Source organism: Capra hircus, chromosome 11 (genome assembly GCF_001704415.2).
Source record: "Capra hircus breed San Clemente chromosome 11, ASM170441v1, whole genome shotgun sequence".
NCBI classification, from domain to species: Eukaryota; Metazoa; Chordata; class Mammalia; order Artiodactyla; family Bovidae; genus Capra; species Capra hircus.
In genome coordinates this window covers 55,860,675-55,883,573 of record NC_030818.1, presented here as the reverse complement: position 1 = coordinate 55,883,573, position 22,899 = coordinate 55,860,675, and the positions used below count along the sequence as shown (strand labels likewise).

The following is a 22,899-nucleotide window of genomic DNA, read 5'->3' as shown; positions in this document are numbered from 1 at the left end:
TTTTCAGACCTTGATTTCTTCTAAAAATCATTTATTATACAATACCTATAGTCTTTGTGAACTGTTTCTTCAAATTCTAGTAGACTTTTCTTATTGGAAGTAAGTAATATTTTGTGTGTAAACTATGTTTTGAAGTATTTGTACATTTATTCTGTAACTTAGGGAGTAGTAACAATGATTGCTCTAATCATCAAAGGCTTTCAAGTTCTTTTGTGTTCAGAGCATTATTAATTATTTTTTTGATGACCCAAAAGAATATAAAGTGTCATGCCCATTGAATTAGAAGTCGGTATAGAACAGAAGGAGGAGGGCATGGCAACCCACTCCAGTATTCTTGCCTGGAGAATTCCATGGGCAGAGGCGGCTGGTGGGTTTCAGTCCATGGGGTCGCAAAGAGTCAGGCACAACTGAGCAACTGAACACAGCACACAGCACAGCATAGAACAGAAGACCCTAGACCTCCAGTATGACTGTCAAAAAAAATTTTTTTTTTAATTATAGCCACAAATGAGACCAGTGACAAGTAATTCTTAGTTATAGCAGCTGTTTGGTTTCTATTAGTGCCAATATGTGGTGGTTAGAATAGGTTGACAGTATAGTAAGTCTAGGAATACAGAATTAAACAATATTCAGAAATGGAGATAGGCAATTGGTAATTGACAGCTTTGGTTCACATGACAACTGTTCTGGTACCTGAAAGTGTTATGAGAATTTGATAACTGATTCAAATGAGTCAATGGATCATGAATTGAGAGCTCAGATTCCTTAGTCTCCATGGATTCAGACTTGTCTGCGTAAGCTTCAAAATACTGTTGAAGTGGGCCCACTAAATGTATACGTGTATCATTAGTCAAGGGGCCTGATGGGAAGTTATCCTAAGGGAGAAGGGTCAAAAGCACACTTTTGACTCACTGTCAGTAGATTCCTTTTTTTTTCAATTGTTATTGTTTATTGGAGTATAGTTGCTCTACAACATTGTGTTGGTTTCTGCTGTACAGCAAAGTGAATCAGCTATATGTTTACACTTTACCCGCCCCCCCCTCTTTTTGGCCTTCCTTCACATTTAAGTCACCTCACAGTATTGAGTAGAGTTTCCTGTACTATACAGTAGATTCTCATTATCTACTTTATATACAGTATCACTGTCAGTAGATTCTGATTGCAGCAGAGGGCCACTTTTAAAGCCAAAGGATGCATTCTATTCATTTTGGCCCACAAAGACAGTTACTGCGATTCATTCCTCAGTGCTTTGAGAAGACTATCAACAACAACAAAATAATAATTTTAGAATTAAAGGTCTAACCCACAAAAATCCTTACAGGAAATTGGGAGTACATGGCAGCGGGACTTCTGGCCTTATTAATCAAGTGAAAAGAGATCCTTTTCCCCATTTCACTGCAAGGGAATGGAAGCAATAAGAAATTGAAAAAACGTCATTCTTTGGAATAGAAAAACGGCAGGAGGCCTTCTGTGTATGAGTAACAGTATTCTCCAGGGGGCTTGGAGGGAATGAGCCACATGCCAGCACTGGAAGCAAAATGGCAGCACTGGAGCCATCACCAGCGGGCTGGAATAGCCTGATCCTCCGGCAAGTGAGGACGGGGGTTGGTGAATCAAGTCTTTTTCCACTGTAAGTCTAGACATCCATTCAGACAAGCGCATGGAACAGGGGGAATGCATTGGCAGCTATAGGGGTAGCTCCTGAAAGTTAAATGGAAGTAGGGCCACCAACATTTACTGGAATGAGCAGAAGACAGTTCTGTTTATACCTTTTTTTTTTTTCCTTCTTCTTCTCAATATATGATACTTTATTCTCTCTGCAAAATGGCCATTTTTGTTTCACCAAGAGTATTGCGGAAAAGGAGCACCACCATGCACTTCCACATCAACATCTAGCTCCAGAGCCATTAATCCATCAGTATCCCAGTGACGCAAACAAAAATTCCTATGAGGGAAAATCTAATCGTGAGTGCAGATGTTACAACAAGCATTTACCATCCAGATTTTTCCTATAGTGGTTTCTCCTAGTACCAGTTTAGAGAAAATGGGTTATGGAAAGAATTGGAAGTTTTGCATGCTATAGTTGATGTCTGAAAAAAAGAAAGAAAGTGAAGTCGCTCAGTCATGTCTGACTCTATGGGACCCTATAGACTGTAGCCTGCCAGGCTCCTCTGTCCATAGGATTTTCCAGGCAAGAATACTGAAGTGGGTTAACATTCTCTTCTCCAGGGGATCTTCCTGGCCCAGGGATCGAACCCACAGATCTTACCTCTTCTACATTGGCAGGCGGGCTCTTTATAACTAGTGCCACCTGAAACTTAATGCTAATTAACTGACACATATGTTTCTAGAATGATGATCCTCAGAAACATACCACAGAGCTGAGGTCCAGGCGAGGTAGAAAAATCATTTTTTTCCTTTTTTTATTATCATAAGTCAAAAAGAAATTAGATACCAGTCTTGAAAAAGTCTGATTATTGTTTAGATATTAAAATGTTAAAGAAAGGAATAATTATAAGATTCAACATTAAAGAATCATGCCTTGGTCCCCTTGCATCAAAGCCATACATAAACAAGCAGTTGCTCTATAGACACTAAACAAACCTTCCCATATTTTAGATACAAGCTTCACTATATTTTCATATCAAACGTTGTAAATATAATAGACCAAGAGATTTTCTAACATGGTCATTACCACAGTGGCTAACAAAGTTCACATTTTGAGTCTCAGAGAGTATGTATTACACAGCTATTCCATAAAATAGAGTTCACTGTGCCAGGTTTACTTTTCATTTGAATCAAGCCATGGTAGAAATGATGAAATTATCTTCAAATCATGGAGTACTATGTCAGAAGTGATTTGAAAGATAATATCTTCAAGTGATTACCAAACTTGTTCAAATATGAGGAACTCTTTTTAAGATCAAAACAAAACAAACTTACGGATGAGCAGGTGCTGATAGCAATGTAACTGACTGAGAAATTACATTGTGTGAAATAGCTATCATGAACTGAGAAATGCTTTTCAAAGATTTTTATTATGATAAATATACTTCATTGAATTTTGCTTAAGTGAGTAAATCATTAGTGAAAATGAAAGTTGCTCAGTCATGTCCAACTCCTTGCGACCCCATGGACTGCAGCCCACGAGGCTGCTCTGTCCACGGGATTCTCCAGTCAAGAATACTGGAGTGGATTGCCACTTCCTTCTCCAGAGGATCTTCCCAACCCAGAGATCAAACTCAGGTCTCCTGCATTGCAGACACAGTCACCAGGGAAACACCCCTCCAAACCTTAACCACTAGACATATCCTCAAATGAAACTCCACAGTTACCGTATCTCCAGCCTTCGCTTGGAGAAAAGAAATGCTTTGAACTAAACTAAGCTTTTTTTCCTAGTATTTATTGCCAAGGCATCTATACTAGTAAAATATAATATGGTACATAATTTACTTTTGTAATAGAAATAATTGCCCAAATATGGAAGAATGTTTTTTTTTCTTTCTTTCAAAATGAAAATCAACATTTGGATTTAATATTTTGAACCCTGCTTTACTATTTGAACCAATTTTGCAAAAGTGCACATCATCAGAATCATTCACTTCACCACTTGGTAAGCTGCCTTCATATCTGCAGCTTATTTTAAAAGGTAAGCTTCATGTAATGGCCATGCTAAGAGTTATAGAGCCTTAAAACATCTGAAGGGCAGCGTGGCGGGGCTCCACTTGACTGAACAAGACATCCACATTCTGTTTGTCAAGATTCCTGATGCATTTTTCATTATCATTCCAGTCACTCATTGACTCCCAGTATAACATATTGATTCGATTTTCAGAAGGAGTCTGGAGATGAGATAATGAAGCAATTAAGTAGTTTTTCAAAGGATAACCACTGTCACCTAAAATCATTAAAGGAGAATAAAATACCCACAATCCTCTGCCATATCAATGCTAATTTGTAACTGATTGAAAAGTCAGCTTCCTGAAACACTGAGACTTGGAAAATTGAAAAAATCCGAAAACATATACTAACTGAAACAATTTTTAGAAAGGTCTGTATATAGGTAGGATTTGTTGTGAATTCACTTCTGTCCAGAAATGTTCCAGTAATAGCTGCAGCTCTGTACCACACCCTAGAAATGTGTACTTTAAAAATTAACATCCTATATAAATTCTCTGGGCTTCCCAGGTAGCGCTAGTGGTAAGGAACTCATCTGCCAATGCAGGAGACATAAGAGACACAGGCTCCTGGATTGGGAAGATCACTTGGAGGAGGGCATGACAACCCACTCCAGTATTCTTGCCTGGAGAATCCCATGGACAGAGGAGCCTGGAGGGCTATGGTCAATAGCGTCTCAAAGAGTCGGAAACGACTGAAGTGACTAAGCATGCATAAATACTTTACACGCTTTGGGAATATTCCTCTAGTTAGGGAGTTGCTTTGTGGAAAACTGATGTGAATTTTAAAGCATTCAAATAAGGCTGACTCAGGAGACCGAAAAAAGAAAACAATTAGCTCTCCCTAAAAGAAATAATGAGGTGGAGAGTCTGTTTGAAATAGAAAGTTCCAATATGACTCCTGACCCCGGTACTTTAATTCAAGTCATTGGCATGGTATAAATGTGACAATGAAATGTATAAATAGGAGAAGTAAAAATTTACAAGCTGTCAAAAATGTGTACAGCCAGATAAGTTAAAAATCATCCATCCTCTGTAGAATTGCAAGAGAACCCAACTGACCCAGAAGCAAATCTGCTCAGAGCAAGTCCCATGTGACTCTAACAAATTAAGTCTGTTTGACTTTCTGTAAGAGGTGGGGGTTCAGGTACTTCCTTTCCTCAGGTGTGGGCAATAACTTACAGGACTGATAACACACATTTTTTTTTTAACAAAAGAGAAGGGTGGGTTTCTATCTAATAAAGATTGAAGGAAAGCTTCCATTTAGTCAAACTCATCCTGCTTTATCTCAAGAATCTTATTCTGAAAAAAAAGTCTTAAATCACTAGTATAGGTTTTTCTGTCTTGGTGCAGAAAGAATTAAGCAAGAGGCAGAGTGAAAAGTGAGAGTTTATTAGGGATGCTTGTGAGATAGAAGTAGGCAAGCATCGGAGGTCTACTCTAAGAACTTCAGTTCAGTTCAATTCAGTTCAGTTGCTCAGTCATGTCTGACTCTTTGTAACCCCCATGGACTGCAGCGAGCCAAGCCTCCCTGTCCATCACCAACTCCCAGAGTTCACTCAAACTCATGTCCATAGAGTTGGTGATGCCATCCAACCATCTCATCCTCTGTCGTCCCCTTATCTTCTTGCCTTCAATCTTTCCCAGCATCAGGGTCTTTTCAAATGAGTCAGTTCTTCCCATCAGGTGGCCAAAGTATTGGAGTTTCAGCTTCAGCATCAGTCCTTACAATGAACATTCAGGACTGATTTCCTTTAGGATGGACTTGTTGGATCTTCTTGCTTTCCAAGGGACTCTCAAGAGTCTTCTCCAACACAACAGTTCAAAAGCATCAATTCTTTGGTGCTCAGCTTTCTTTATAGTTCAACTCTCACATCCATACAGGACTACTGGAAAAACCGTAGATTTGACTGGACGGACCTTTGTTGGTAAAGTAATATCTCTGCTTTTTAATATGCTGTCTAGGAACTTAGTGGGACATATCTTTATAATCAAAGGAAAATTGGAGAGGGAGAAAAGACCACCTTCTTTCTCATCCTCTAGTAAATATCAGGCTTCCACCATCAGCTCTTGTTAGGGAAATTAAATATATAGTCTTTTATAGGCTTCAGAGACAAAGCAGAGCAGGCCTCTGATCTTGTTTCTAATCTACCTGGCATGCCCTGACTGTTAGTGCCCTGACTGCCTCCCCTGAGTGCAAGCCTTGCAGCATCATAGATAAGATAAGGGACATATCTTGAAATTGTTGAGCCCCTGGAAGGACCCTGGTCAACCAAGCCCCAGGTTTAACAACATTCCAAGTTTTACATGACAAAACAAACAGCATTAGCATGAAACCAGAGCTGCAGTTTGCTCACAAGTAGATGATAATATCAGTTTGCATTCTGGGATTATAAGTGGGAAAATTGAGCTGCAATGTTTGAAAATTTCACCCATGGAGCAGACACACTGCCTGGAACCTTTTCCCAACTGGGACTCCAGATGTGCTTGACATGGGACCTCCCAGCACTGTTTAAGTCTAGATGTTGGTCAAAACCCAATTTGTTGATGTATCCTGTGCTGTTTCTATTTCTCTTTTCTTTTAATGTTACTATATTGAAAGTAAGCTATATAATTTTCTAATAAATATTGGTATTTTGTTTTACAATACTGTATTGGTTTTGCCATACATCAACATGAATCTGCCACAGGTGTACATGTGTTCCCAATCCTGAAACCCCCTCCGACCTCCCTCCCCATACCATCTCTCTGGGTCATCCCAGTGCACCAGCTCCGAGCATCCTGTATCCTGCATCGAACCTAGACTGGTGATTCGTTTCTTACATGATACTATGCATGTTTCAATGCCATTCTCCCAGATCATCCCTCCTTCTCCCTCTCCTACAGAGTCCAAAAGACTGTTCTATACATCTGTGTCTCTTTTGCTGTCTCGCATACAAGGTTATCGTTACCATCTTTCTAAATTCCATATATATGTGTTAGTATACTGTATTGGTGTTTTTCTTTCTGGCTTACTTCAGTCTGTATAATCGGCTCCAGTTTCATCCACCTCATTAGAACTGATTCAAATGTATTATTTATTTATATATAACTAGTGGCTTATTTTGTTAACAAATCCTTTGAACTTGAGACAAAAGTGAAAATTTTTACAAAACAGCTCCTCAGTGTCAGGAGGGGGAGTCTTCTTGTCCTTACTTGGTCAAACTGGGGCTATCATGGTGCTATGGAAATGAGTAAAAAGGGGTAGCCAATGCTAAAATATGGTAAATCATCTCAGGATTCTTTATAATGTCACCTTTCCCCTATTCCCCCCTATATTTAGTACATGCAGAAAAAGCCCTTACTCAAGGATCATTAACTTGCTAACTTCAACGGGCAAGATGCAGGTCTTATTCCAACATTGCTTTGTTGTTCTGGGCCATGTCTTGTGCTTCTTCTACATGGTTTTGTTGCCTAGCAGGTTAGCTTGGTTTTGTTGCTAGGCAAGCTTGCTTGGCTTTGTTGTTAAGCAAGCCTCCTTTCTTGAGGGATCATTAACTTACAGGGGTCTCCTATATTTTTTCTCTATTTATAATACCCTAGTGGAATTAACTATTTAAATACCTACTCTATCACTTACTCTCTCCCTGTTACTAGGATGTAATAATGTATACCCAAATTCTCCCATTGCTCGCAGTTTTCTTTGTTTTATTTTAAATTTTGTTTTGTGAATAATTTCAACCTCATATTCTGATTTATGACTGAATTATGACTTATCATTCACAATTAAGGTAATTAATTTAATACAATTTGGCAATTCTTAGCACATTTCCAATCTCCCAAACCACACTCTAATTTCCCTTTCACACACTTCTTATTTCTCTCTTATACACACATACAAACACATGCATTTTATAATTTCATAACTCTCCCATGCCTCTTTCATGTTATGTTGATAGTTCAGTTCAGTTCAGTTCATTTGCTCAGTCGTGTCTGACTCTTTGTGACCCTATGAATCACAGCACACCAGGCCTCCCTGTCCATCACCAACTCCCGGAGTTCACTCAGACTCATGGCCATCGAGTCAGTGATGCCATCCAGCCATTTCTTCCTCTGTCATCCCCTTCTCCTCCTGCCCCCAACCCCTCCCAGCATCAAAGTCTTTTCCAATGAGTCAACTCTTCGCATGAGGTGGCCAAGTACTGGAGTTTCAGCTTCAGCATCATTCCTTCCAAAGAAATCCCAGGGCTGATCTCCTTCAGAATAGACTGGTTGGATCTCCTTGCAGTCCAAGGGACTCTCAAGAGTCTTCTCCAACACCATAGTCCAAAAGCATCAGTTCTTCGGAGCTCAGCTTTCTTCACAGTCCAACTCTCACATCCATACATGACCACAGGAAAAACCACAGCCTTGACTAGATGGACCTTTGTTGGCAAAGAAATGTCTCTACTTTTTAATATGCTATCTAGGTTGGTCATAACTTTCCTTCCAAGGGGTAAGTGTTTTTTAATTTCATGGCTGCAGTTACCATTTGCAGTGATTTTGGAGCCCAAAAAATTAAGTCTGACGCTGTTTCCACTGTTTCCCCATCTATTTGCCATGAAGAGATGGGACCAGATGCCATGATCTTAGTTTTCTGAATGTTGAACTTTAAGCCAACTTTTTCACTCTCTTCTTTCACTTTCACCAAGATGCTCTTTAGTTCTTCTTCACTTTCTGCCATAAGGGTGTTGTCATCTGCATATCTGAGGTTATTGATATTTCTCCTGGCAATCTTGATTCCAGCTTGTGCTTCTTCCAGCCCAGCGTTTCTCATAATATACTCTGCATATAAGTTAAATAAGCAGGGTGACAATATACAGCCTTGACATACTCCTTTTCCTATTTGGAAGCAGTCTGTTGTTCCATGCCCAGTTCTAACTGTTGCTTCCTGACCTGCATTATAAGTTTCTCGAGGCAGGTCAGGTGCTCTTTCAGAATTTTCCACAGTTTCTTGTGATCCACACAGTTAACGGCTTTGGCATAGTCAATAAAGCAGAAATAGATGTTTTTCTGGAACTCTGTTGCTTTTTCGATGATCCAGCAGATGTTGGCAATTTGATCTCTGGCTCCTATGCCTTTTCCCTGCTATTTACCTGGAGCCAAACTATGGTGGGTTAATGAAGATAATGGTGACCTCTTTCAAAAGATCCCATGCATGTACTGCTATACTCAGTGTCCCCAACCCTGCAGCAGGCCACCACCAACCCACGCCTCTGCTAGAGACTCCTGGACACTCCCGGAAGTCTGGGTCAGTCTCTTGTGGGGTCACTGCTCCTTTTCCCTGTGTCCTGGTGCACACAAGATTCTGTTATGCCCTCCAAGAATATGTTTCCCAGTCCTGTGTAAGTTCTGGTGGCTCTATGGTGGGGTTAATGGCAGTCTCCTCAAAGAAGGCTTATGGCATACCCAAGTTTGCTGCACCCAGAGCTCCTGCCCTGTGGCAGTCCACTACTGACCCGTACCTCCACAGGAGATGCTAACTCACAGTTCTGTCTCAGTCTCTGTGGGGTCCCTGGGTTCTGATGCACACAAGGTTTGTTTGAGCCCTCTGAGGGCCTCTAGTGGGAATGGGGTTTGATTCTAAACACAAATTTGCCCCTCCTACCGTCTTGCTCGGGCTTCTCCTTTGCCCTTGGATGTGGGGTATTTCCTCACAGCCACTGCAGCAAAGTGTAGCCACCACTGCTGACATTGGACGTGGGGTATCTCCTCATGGCCGATCGCCCAGCCACAGCCACCGCTCACTGCTCTAGCACCACATTTAGTCAACTCACACTAACTAAACTCAAATGAAAAAATTCTCTAGAGCTTAAGTAATTTAGTCTACATTGTGAGCCTGTATGTTTTTCGCATACAGAGTCACAATGAGATGGGAGGTAAATGGTCCCCAGGCTGAGCAGCTGGAGCTTGTTTCCTGTTGACACACTTGAAGGAAAAGATGAAGGCAGGAACAGAGAGGAACTGAACTCTGTTTGAGTGAAAAGACAAGACAACCATATTTTTCTCTTTTTCTTTTGAAGTCTATTAATTTACTGAGCAAAAACGAATCATTGTCAGACATATTAAATTCAGGTGGTTCAAATTTGGCTGATGTCCATTTGCAGCAGAGGTGAACGGAGGGAAAGAAAAGACACAGTGATGCTAACAAAGGGACACTGAACAAGACTATCTTCCATTAATTATAAAAGCGGGCATCACACAGCCAGCATGAGCCATTAGCAAAAGGGAACGTGGTGTTGAATGAGCAGCAATACAACCAAAGTGCAAACTCAGAAGAAGAGAAAGGCCAGAGCTTTTAGAGGGCAAAATGCAGCAGGGGCTGCTTGGAGAGCAGCATTGGGCAAGAACTGCCGGCTCACTTGGGTAACACCATGACCACGTCCTAGCCCTTGGGTGGAGTGACCCACCTCCAGGCATGCTTTTCACAGTGGATCTGATCCTCCATGAAGAAATGGCCCTTCTCTTTCAGGTTGGTGCCACAGTCAGTGCACGGGTAACACTCAGGGTGGCGATGATGGTCCCACAGCTTCATGAACACGCCAACAACACGAGTGCCACATCTGTCACACATGGGCAGCTTCTGGGCATTTCCAATCAATGCAGCCATTTTGGTGACCAGAGCCTTAACACTTCTGAATCCCAAGGACTTGTTGGGATCCCCTTTCTCCTCAGAGAATTTCCTGCAAAACCAGGAACGAAGTGGACTGTTTCAGAGGCTCATTTAACTCCTGTTTCTCCTGGGGCATCTTGTAAACTTTAGATTCTTTGTCGATGAGGAGTCTGCTTGGAAGCTAAGAATGGTCTGAGGCTCTGCCATTTGTCTCCTGCCCGCTGGCTGCCATCTTTGACTCCAAGGCATTGTTGAAGCTGGAGATGTTTTCAGAGGAGTAGGGGCCAGCTGGGTTGTTGTACTGGTTTGTGATGACCCTAGGGGCAGAGCTGGAGGCAGGTGAGGCAGTAAAGGGCCCAGCTCTGCGGCTGAGAGTGCTTCCTACATGGAGGGCCTCTTGGGGTTCACAGGCTAAATTCATCTTGTTTGGGTGTTGTTTCCCTTCCTCCATCACCAGAAGAGACCAGATTTTCCGTTCAGGTCTGGCTGCTGTGAGAGTCATGTTGTCTGTGCAGCCCTTGATTTTGTTCTGAGCTTCCAAGTGTGTCATATTACTGGTATTTTCCCCATCAATAGCAGCAATTAACATCTCCAGCACATAAATTACCTACAGCAGCCTTGCTTCCGTGAGTGACCCAGGAAATGGCAAAAGGCTGTTCGAAGTCCTTGCTCCCCAGGAGGTGGAAGCCCCAGGGTACCAGGTATGGGAGGACGATTTGCTGGGTGGTCATGGAATGGTGACAGTAGGTGGCAACCCAAGGGGACAGACAGGGCAGGACGTGGAAGGGTGCACTGGGCTCCCTGGCAGCTGTTGGAGAAAGAGCACATGCACATGGCATGGGCTCTTTTGCTAGCCCTTGGGTGGAGTGACCCACCTCCAGGCATGCTTTTCAAGCAGATCTGATCCTCCATGAAGAAATGGCCCTTCTCTTTCAGGTTGGTGCCGCAGTCAGTGCACGGGTAACACTCAGGGTGGCGGGGAACCTGGGGCGTGCGGGAGCTGGGCAGGAGGAGCCCACATTTTTTTTTCTTTAGGTCAAGAGACCTCCCTAACTACCCCTTTGCCTAAAGGTTCCCCAGGGGTCAAAAAAGGGAGGAGGCACTAGCCCATATTATGTCTGCCAACCTCACAGAGAGCCTCATGCTGGAATTCATTTTGGCTAAAAGATGTGAGTGCACATCAGAGAGGGCCCTGAGTCAGACAAAATGTGGGCACAAAACAAGACAAAACAACATGGTTGGCCAGAGGGAACTAGGAAAACTACCCTCTTATAAGCAATTTAAGCCACCATAAAAGCGCAACTCTCTCTGAGCCTGCCAGTATGTCTTTCCGCATGTACTTTGCTTCTAATAAATGACTTACCTGCTTCACCACCTTTTGTTTCTTTGATAAATTCTTTCTTCAAAGAAGACAAGCACCAAGGTCCTGCATCAACCCAATGGGACCTCACGGTCTAATGGTTAAGGTTTGGCACTCTCACCTCCATGGCCTGGGTTCAATCCCTGGTCAGGGAACTAGGATCCTGCTTCAAGCTGCCACATCCCACGCCTCCAACCACCACCCCCACCCTCACCCCACCCCCACCAATCAATAGGAGGCCTATTTATAATCAGTTTGTCATTTTATTAATTTAAATAAGGATAAATATATTGCGTTGAGTGTAGACTCAAGTCTTTTGGTATTCTGTGAAATGTGGCTGCAAAGTTGACACCCTACAGATATAGGTCTATGAAGCTTTATTCATATCTTTCTTGTTACTCCATAATATTGGGGAATTTCACCTCTGTATTTGTCTTGTCTACCAGACAGTGCAGTGACAGACACATTGGGTAACATAATCTCCTCACCAACAGACCTAAGACTGTTTCTCAACCACAGATTGGGCTCAGTACATGTCACTAAATGAGATAAAAGTAGAAAAGTTGATTTGAAAGTTAAAATGGCTATATATAAAGGGATGCCAGATTGGGTGAGAGCAGAAGGATGAGAGATTTAAAAATCACTATGTTTACCATGCAATATAGGATATAACTAAAAATATGAGTCTGAGGCCAGAAAATAAAATTCTTCAGTCATATTTACTCCAAATCTCGTCAAAATCTAGGGCATAGGAACTGTGGCATTTTAAAACTGAGGATGTGCTGAGTCTCTTCTTTATGTACCTGTGTATCTATTCTCCAATATACAGCACTTTGAGTTGGTTTCAGCTAATAGAGGGCATAGCAGACTATTCAAGGAAAGGAGAAGAATGAGGTCATTGTACTTATTCCTGAGATAAAGTGAGGGAACAGTTGGGGAAGACTCCATTGATTGGATTTTTCTCATAGCCAATGGTCTCAGATCCTGTCAGACTACTCTCTTATATGTATTTCTCTACTTCTAGTAAATATACTTGTTTCTATTCAGGGGTAATGTCAACCTTCCTTCACCAGCTCCAGGGTTCTCTGTTACCTGCACTCATTTTTCCAAACAGATTCTTTAAAGCACCCAGTTTGTATGCCCTCAGCTTTGTGCTGGGACCCTGAGACATTGAAGAGTTAAGAAAATAATTACACAAAAATGATCACCTACTTGTACTGGTCATCACAACTATGGCCATTTCCTAAGTATGGTCCATAGGATACTCAAGGTTTGGGGGACTGATATGCCATATATAATATTTTATACACTTATATATTGTTTTTTCTGTTGAACTTTGAAATTTGGAAAAGTGGGACACACTGAGGTTGAATTACAGATTTGTTAGGGATAACATCCAGAGATTACTTTAAAATACAACACTCAGTGGCTCAGACGGTAAAGTGTCTGCCTACAATGTGGGGGACCTGGGTTCGATCCCTGGGTTGGGAAGATCCTCTGGAGAAGGAAATGGCAACCCACTCCAGTACTCTTGCTTGGAAAATCCCATGGACGGAGGATCCTGATAGGCTACAATCTATGGGGTCGCAAAGAGTCGGACACGACTGAGCGACTTCACCTCACCTCAAGGATATCTTGGTAAGGAATTAGAATTTAAAAAGCAACATTTTTCCTTCAAAATAAATTGAAATCCTCTGTCCATGGGAATTTCCATGGAAAGAAAACAGGAGTAGATACTCATTTCCTTATCCAGGGGATCTTCTGAACCCAAGGATCAAACTCATGTCTCCTGCATTGCAGACAGATTTTTGCCCGCTGAGCCACTGAGGTCCTTGAGGTAAACTGGGTGACAAAAATCACTAGATCAGTCAGCCCGCAATATCTCCTAAAGCTGAAACTGTCTTTTGCTCATTACCAGACATGGAACAATGAACTGGTTCAAAATTGGGAAAAAAGTATATCAAGGCTATATATTGTCACCATGCTTTATTTAACTTAGATACAGAGTACATCAAGCTAAATGCTGGGATGGGTGAAGCTCAAGCTGAAGTCAAAATTACCAGGGTAAATATTGATAATGACGGATATGCAGATGACAGCACCTTAATGGCAGAAATCAAAGGGGAACTAAAAAGCCTCTTGATGAAGGTGAAAGAAGAGATTGAAAAATTTGGCTTAGAACTCAACATTTAAAAATCTAAGATCATGGCATCCAGTCCCATCACCTCAGGGCAAACAGTTGGGGAAAAAATGGAAACATTGACAGACTTGATTTTGGGGGGCTCCAAAATCACTGCAGACAATGACTACAGCCATGAAATCCTTGGAAGAAAAACTATGAAAACCAAGACAGTGTATTTAAAAGAAGAGACATCACTTTGCTGACAAAGGTTTGAAGAGTCAAAGTGATGGTTTTTCCAGTAGTTATGTACGGATGTGAAAGTTGGACATAAAAAAGGTTGAGCACCAAAGAACTGAAGCTTTCAAACTGTGGTGCTGGAAAAGACTCTTGAGAGACCCTTGGACAACAAGGAGATCAAACCAGTCAATCCTAAAGGAATCAACCTTGAATATTCATTGGAAGGACTGATGCTGACCCTGAAGCTCCAATACTTTGGCCACCTGATGTGAAGAACTGACTCACTGGAAAAATCCTGATGCTGGGAAATATTAAGCACAAAGTGATAACTGCTTTTTAATACATTGTCTATGTTTGTCATAACTTTTCTTCCAAGGAGCAAGTGTCTTTTAATTTCATGGCTGCAGTCACTGCCCGCAGTGATTTTGGAGCCCAAGAAAATAAAATCTGTCACTATTTCCATTGTTTATTTCCCATCTATTTGCCATGAAGCAATGGGACCAGATGCCATGATCTTAGTTTTCTGAATGTTTAGTTTTAAGCCAAACTCTTTCACTCCTCTTTCACCTTCATCAAGAGGCTGTTTTGTTCCTCTTCTATTTCTGACATTAAAGTGTTATCGTCTGCATATCTGAACGTGAACATGAAGTCACTCAGTCGTGTCCGACTCTTTGCGACCCCATGGACTGTAGCCTACCAGGCTCTTCTGTTCATGGGATTTTCCAGGCAATAGTACTGGAGTGGATCGCATATCTGAGGTTGTTGATATTTCTCCCATCAGTCTTGATTCCAGCCTATGAGTCATCCAGCCCAGCATGTCATATGATGTACTCTGCATATAAGTTAAATAAGCAGGGTGACAATATACAGCCTTGACATACTCCTTTCCCAATATGGAACTAGTTCATTGTTCCATGTCCGCTTCTAACTGTTGCTTCTTTTCCTGCATGCAGGTTTCTCAGGAGGCAGGTGAGGTGGCCTGGTATTCCCATTCTTCAAGAATATTCCATAGTTTGTTGTGATCCATACACTCAAAGGATTTAGCATAGTCAATGAAGAGAAGTAGATGTTGCTTTGGAATTTCCTCGCTTTTTCTATGATCCAGCAGATGTTGGCAATTTGTTTTCTGATTCCTCTGCCTTTTCTACATCCAGTTTGTACATCTGGAAATTCTTGATTCATATACTGCTAAAGCCTAGCTTCAAGCATTTTGAACATTACCTTACTAACACATAAGGTCATATGCTAGTATTTTAGCACACTTGTACAGTAGTTTGAACATTCTTTGGTATTGCCCTTCTTTGGGATTGGAAAGAAAATTGACCTTTTCTAGTCCTGTGGCCACTGCTGAGTTTTTCACATTTGCTGGCTATCAGTTCAGTTCAGTTGCTCAATCGTGTCCGGCTCTTTGGGACCCCATGATTTGCAGTGCACCAGGCCTTCCTGTCCATCACCAACTCCCGGAGCTTACTCAAACTCATGTCCATCGAGTCAGTGATGCAAGCCAACCATTTTGGACTCCAAAGTATTGGAGTTTCAGCCTCAGCATCAATCCTTCCAATGAACACCAAGGACTCATCTCCTTTAGGATGGACTGGTTGGATCTCATTGCAGTCCAAGGGACTCTAAAGAGTCTTCTCCAACACCACAGTTCAAAAGCATCAATTCTTCAGCACTCAGCTTTCTTCACAGTCCAACCCTCACATCCATACATGACCGCTGGCTATGACTGGCACTAAAAATTTTTCTTTCATTTTTTTGCTATTGATAGTGATTAAATTTTGTATAGTTGGAAGTTAATGTGTTTCTTAAGGCCATTATTGCTTACTCTTTGGAAGGAAAGTTATGACCAACCTAGATAGCATATTAAAAAGCAGAAACATTACTTTGCCAACAAAGTAGTCAAGGCTATGGCTTTTCCGGTAGTCATGTATGGATGTGAGAGTTGGACTGTGAAGAAAGCTGAGCGCTGAAGAATTGATGCTTTTAAACTATAGTGTTGGAGAAGACTCTTGAGAGGCCCTTGGACTGCAAGGACACCCAACCAGTCCATTCTAAAGGAGATCAGTCCTGGGTGTTCTTTGGAAAGACTGATGCTAAAGCTGAAACTCCATACTTTGGCCACCTCGTGCGAAGAGTTGACTCATTGGAAAAGACCGTGATACTGGGAGGGATTGGGGGCAGGAGCAGAAGGGGATGACAGAGGATGAGATGGCTGGATGTCATCACCGACTCAATGGACATGAGTTTGAGCGAACTCCGGGAGTTGGTGATGGACAGGGAGGCCTGTCATGCTGCGATTCATGGGGTTGCAAAAAGTCGGACATGACTGAGAGACTGAACTGAACTGAAGGCCATTAGGTTTTTGCAATAATTAAATAAATAAACGTTAAATATAACTACAAACCAATAACAGCTATTTTATGTGGGGGTGTTTTAAGAGTTTTCTAAAATTACATCTCATTTGGTGTTATACTAAAATAGAGGGTAAATAGGTACTGTTTCTTCTGAGAAATCTTTAACTTTCTCTAGTCTCTCCAAGGCAAATTGGCACCAGTGTGTGGGTTTTATTGTACCTTACAGGGTCTCACTGTTGTTTCAAATTTTGGCATGTGTTTTGGAAAGATTTTTTTGCCACTCTTGAAACAATTGCAACCTAGAGAGTAAAAGGATACTTGCTTAGAATGCTGAAATTGCTAATCCTGTGACCTCAGCATCAGAGTTTAATCTGCAATAGAGCAATTTCATGTTTGTTTGTTTTTTTATCCCCCGTTTGGAACGATGGCAAAGACAAGTTTAAATATATGGCATACAGATGGAGTACAAGCAGATGGAAAATTTCAAACAGTTAAATAATAATAATTCAAAGTGTGAAGTTAAAGAAAATAATTTAGGTCCACTGCCTTCAAGGAAGGATAAAGAGATACCATGAAATTCTGTCTTCCCCAAACCTATAGCAAACATGCATATGTAAGATACTTCTTTCAATTCTTATATATACAAGGCCCACAGTTCACAGTAAAGAATGATTTGTTATATTTTTACTAATTGAAAAAAAAAACCAGTATGATCTTGATTTTCAAACATGAAAAATGACTATAAATATAAATAACTCAAATTCTTTATGGAAAAAAGTTTACTGCATTTCATTATGTTAGATGTGGAACTTCATCAACTTTTGAATCACATGTTCAATGAAACCAAAGACAAAATTACAATGTTCTTCTGGGGAAAATGTATGTTGAAGATTAGCTTCTGGAGAAATTACAAAGCCTTTTTCCTAAACAATCTGTTCACTAAAACTCTCTATTTCCTTAAGATGAAAGAAAGAAACAAAGAAAAAGTGGAAGGAAGGAAAGAAGAAAGGATGGAAGAAAGAAGAGAAGGAAAGAAAGAAAGAGTTGAAGATTGACCAGGTTTAAGAACTTGGTCCATTAGTTTAGTGGAGAGAGAATTGATGACATGAAAGTAAAAGATTACAGATCCACTTGCTCATTTCTCCCTTTTTCTCATCCCATCCTCCTTTCGCTATCCACTAACTTCTGATCTGAGGAGCTGTGACCCTGACCTGCAAGCTCCTGAAGACTAGACACAGGCTACCTCCTGGCTAACAGACTGTCTGGGGCATCATGCCCTTTCCTCACACCAAGGAGGGACAATCTAACATTCAATTGCAGGCTTTGTACTGGAAATATCCAGAGCAAAATGTAAGCTCGGGAAACCTACACTTAGCCATCATAGGTAAGCTCGCCATGAAGTTTTAGCATTTTGGCGCAATTGGTTTTGGGGAAGATTAGGACCAAAGCCTCAGTGGAAAATACAGTGTTACTTTGCCTCATTATAGAAAGTTCCTCATAGATTCTCAGTGCTTTTAGATGTGGTGATTTCTCATGTCTTCATCTATTTTTAATGTTCCTATATATGTCCCTTGACAAAATACTAAAACAATTCAATTTTATTTCTATAATAGTCATGATGCTATCTCTTTAGTGAAATGAATGAGTTTTGAAGAAAAAATTTCCCTAATATAGCTTAACAACTAGCTTGGATAGAGTGAGCATGTGTGGCTGGCCATTACCTTTCCTGGGAAACAGTCTTGCTAGACAGCAATTACCTGTGTAAATTAGTGAGGCTTTTATTATAAAGATATTGAATTGATATAATAAAATTTCTCCACTCATTAGTTTTTCCATCACTATAGGATTGTCAATAATGATGTGGGTATCTTTGTTTTAACCTGGCACAAACCCATCAAAAGGCACTTGATGAAGTGAAGAGCTGGAGCCTTCAAAGTTCAAAAAGAAAAATATAAAGTTTATTATATATTTTGTATTGAATTATAGTCAAAACTTTCCAGGGAAAATGAGTTTTGTCTGTAACTTTATTTTATTTTTCATCTCACACCATGCAACAAATATGCAGGAAAAAAAAAGTTTAGGCTCTCCTTCTGCTGAACAAATTTCTTTATCTATTGCATTTTTGCTCAGAAAAAGATTAATAATCATGTTTCAAAGTGATGCTGCCCACTGTGAAATTTGTTCCCCTGCCATTTCTAAAAAAAAAATGCATTCCACAGGAAAACTTCTGCTTGGCTTACAGCTAATTCAGAAAATAACTATCTTGACACTGTAATTCTTGCCTGTGAAAAGGAAATGGATGGAAAGGATTTGGTTTTAGTGCACACTTAAATGCATTAACAGTACTAGTAAAACCTGACAGAATTTAAATTATAATTGTATCTGAAGTGCATTTAGATGAAAATTTCTCACACTGATTTTATTCTAAACAACACAGAAAGGCAACTGAATAATGAATTTGTGGTACAAATATCTCAAAGAATTTTCAAGGTATCACGTTCAACATAAGACAAATACATTGTACATAAAAATAATTTGATTCAAAGACTGTTGAGAGTCCCTTGGATGTCGGGGGCCAGCGTGAGGAACTCCGCCCATGGCAAAGGTCATGAGGAAGGAGGCTTGGCATATGCAAAGGCGTGATCAAGCCTCAGGAAACCCCCTGTTCCCGAGCATCTACCCCAAAACCAGAGTCTGTTTTATGCTCTCACCTACACCTCTGACTTTACAGGGGGCTCTCCCCAATAACTGTTTCTCTCGGAGAAGGAGTAAACGTGCAGCTCCAAGGCAATAAAAATTCCTGGGCGTGAGTGTTTCAGCTTACGGACTCCTCTGAAGGTTATCTAGCCCACCTGTGTAGGTTCGTCTGGCCACATGTGATTGTTACAGCCTCCCAATCTGAGAGGCACAAGATGTTTTAGACTTACTATAGGCAAACTCTTCTGAGGAGTTAGAAATTATTAGTATAGTGGGTTGGTTAGGAATTATATTGGTGAAGGGCTTTTCATTTGTTGTGTCAATAATTGCTGCTAATTCCCTGCTCTGGTGGGACAAGGATGTCTCAGGTCAAACCTCTCTGCTGACAGACTAGCTTGTGTGACAGGATTATCCATACTCCTGCCACTATGCACATGATTGTTTACTACCTCTTAACCATGAACAGCACAGAGAGCTTTGGAGTATTTTGAGAGTCTTAATTAGCATAGGGCTTTTCTCATTGTTGAGTCAATGATTGCCACCAGGCCTCCATATCCTTAGGCACCTGGGAATATATTAATCAATGTATTTGGAATATAGAAAAGGAAATATAGTAGTTTTTGATGTTAGCAATACTAGGCTTTTTGAGTTAATGAATTTTCTCTTTTGTAATAGATCACTGTACTTTGTTATAAATCACTGTGTCCTTGCTATGTGAAAATGTAACTTTATCACTATCTTAAGACTAAATAGATCTTAAGGGGAACATTGGTGAAAAGATTTTCATTTGTTGGGCTGATGTTTGCTGCTAAATCTCCATATTCCCTGCCCTTATAATGAATATAACTAGCATATAGAAGAAATAAGCATTAACCTTTAAGCATACAGGAGAAATAAGTATTAACCTTTAAGATTAATCATGTTAACCTTGGGTTAAATAAATTCCTTTCTTGATTGTAACTCACTACACCCTCACCCTATAGGAACGTAACTTTATTTGGAGGGTGGTGCCTGGTTTAAGAAAAAACACCCTTGGAAAAAATAAGTTTTCAGTTATCAGAAAGAAAGGATCATAAAATCCCTAAGACCTTTTTATGTGAAGCACCTGATTTTGATAAAGGTCAGGACTGCTGACCCCCGCGTGACTCTGTATTCATCCCTATGTGTAACAAAAGGTATATAAGCAAACACAAAAATAAAGAAATCAGATCAGTTTCTGGAAAGACTGATTCCCCCATGTCGTTTCTTTCTTGCTCCCTGTTTTTCTGGCTGAATTCCCATCTGGAGCATGGATGCTATTCCACATAGCCAAGTTATTCAGCTTCTTTTTCTCCACTAATTTTCTCCCTACTACACTATCCATTTCCAATCTCTCTATATATCTATGATTAAATATGTATTTTTCCAAGGACACCAACGCCATCCCCACCTTCAAATTCCCTGGATCCACCAGGGCTGGACCCCAGCATTTGGACTGCAAAGAGATCCAATCAGTCCATTCTAAAGGAGATCAGTCCTGGGTGTTCATTGGAAGGACTGATATTGAAGCTGAAACTCCAATACTTTGGCCACCTCATGGGAAGAATTGACTCATTGGAAAAGACCCCAATGATGAGAAAGACTGAGGGCAGGAAGAGAAGGGGACAACATAGGATGAGATGGTTGGATGCCATCACCGACTCAATGGACATGAGTTTGAGTAAGCTCCGGGAGCTGATGATGGACAGGGAGGCCTATCATGCTGCAGTTCATGTGGTCGCAAAGAGTTAGACATGACTGAGCGACTGAACTGAACTGAACTGATGAACTTTGACTCATAGTTCTAGGAATATAAAATAATCTAGTTTCCTTTAAAAATCATAGCAATTATACAGACAAATATTATCTTCTATAGTTGCAAATAGAAGACTACTTAAGTATCATGACTGAAAATGTTTTTCTTTATTCAAAGAAAGTGACATCATCTACAAAAAGGCATTCTGGAGAGGATGTAGAGAAAAGGAAACCATCCAACACTATTGGAGGGAATGTAAATTGGTTCAGCCACTAAGAAGAACAGGGGCTGAAAACTAAAAATAGAGCTACCCAATGATCCAAAAATTTCACTCTGGAGCATCCATCCAGAGAAAACTCTAATTTGAAAAGATACATGCACTCCAAAGTTCACTGTAGCACTGTTAACAATAGCCAAGACATATAAGCAACCAAATGTCCATCAGTCAATGAATAGATGAAGATGTAGTACATATCAGTTCAGCTCAGCCGCTCAGTCACGTCTGATTCTTTGTGACCCCATGAACTGCAGCACATCAGGCCTCCCTGTCCGTCACCAACTCCTGGAGTTTACTCAAACTCATGTCCGTTGAGTTGGTGATGCCATCCAACCACCTCATCCTCTGTTGTCCCATTCTCCTTCTGCATTCAATCTTTCCCAGCATCAGGATCTTTTCAAATGAGTCAGCTCTTTGCATCAGGTGGCCAAAGTACTGGCATTTCTCTTCAGCATCAGTCCTTCCAATGTATATTCAGGACTGAGTTTTTTAGGATGGACTGGTTGGATCTCCTTGCAGTCCAAGGGACTCTCAAGAGTCTTCTCCAACACCATACATCAAAAGCATCGATTCTTCGGTGCTCAGCTTTCTTTATACTCCAACTCTCACATCCATACATGACCACTGGAAAAACCATACCCTTGACCTGATGGACCTTTGTTGACAAATTAATGTCTTTGCTTTGTAATATGCTATATAGGTTGGTCATAACTTTTCTTTTAAGGAGCAAGCATCTTTTAATTTAATGGCTGTGGACACCATCAGCAGTGATTTTGGAGTCCAAAATAATAGAGTCAGCCATGTTTCTACTGTTTCCCTATCTTTCCCATGAAGTGATGGGACCAGATGCCATGATCTTAGTTTTCTGAATGCTGAGCCTTAAGCCAACTTTTTCACTTTCCTCTTTCACTTTCATCAAGAGGCTCTTTAGTTCTTCACTTTCTGCCATAAGGGTGGTGTCATCTGCATATCTGAGGTTACTGATATTTCTCCCGGCAATCTTGATTCCAGCTTGTGTTTCAGTCAGCCCAGAGTTTCTCATGATGTACTCTGCATATAAGTTAAATAAGCAGGGTGACAATATACAGCCTGGTGTACTCCTTTTCCTATTTGGAACCAGTCTGTTGTTCCATGTCCAGTTCTAACTGTTACTCCCTGACCTGCATACAGATTTCTCAGGAGGCAGGTCAGGTTTTCTGGTAGTCCCATCTCTTTCAGAATTTTCCACAGTTTTTTGTGATCCACACAGTCAAAGGCTTTGGCATAGTCAATAAAGCAGAAATAGATGTTTTTCTGGAACTCTCTTGCTTTTTCCATGATCCAGCAGATGTTGGCTATTTGATCTCTGTTTCCTTCTGCCTTTTCTAAATCAGCTTGAACATCTGGAAGTTCATGGTTCAAGTACTGTTGAAGCCTGGCTTGGAGAATTTTGAGCGTTACTTTACCAGCGTGTGAGATGAGTGCAATTTGCGGTAGTTTGAGCATTCTTTGGTACTGCCTTTCTTTGGAATTGGAATGAAAATTGACCTTTTCCAGTCCTGCAGTCACTGCTAAGTTTTCCAATTTTGCTGGCATATTGAGTGCAGCACTTTCACAGCATCATCTTTTATAATTTGAAATCACTCAGCTGCAATTCCATCACCTCCACTAGTTTTGTTCGTAATGATGCTTCCTAAGGCCTATTTGACTTTGCATTCCAGGATGTCTGGCTCTAGGTGAGTGATCACACCATCATGATTATCTGGGTTGTGAAGATGTTTTTTGTTC

At 40.8% G+C, this 22,899-nt stretch overlaps 1 pseudogene; it reads right to left on the bottom strand.

Annotated features, from left to right (window-relative positions):
- On the bottom strand, positions 10,054-11,039 carry LOC102190424 (annotated as a pseudogene).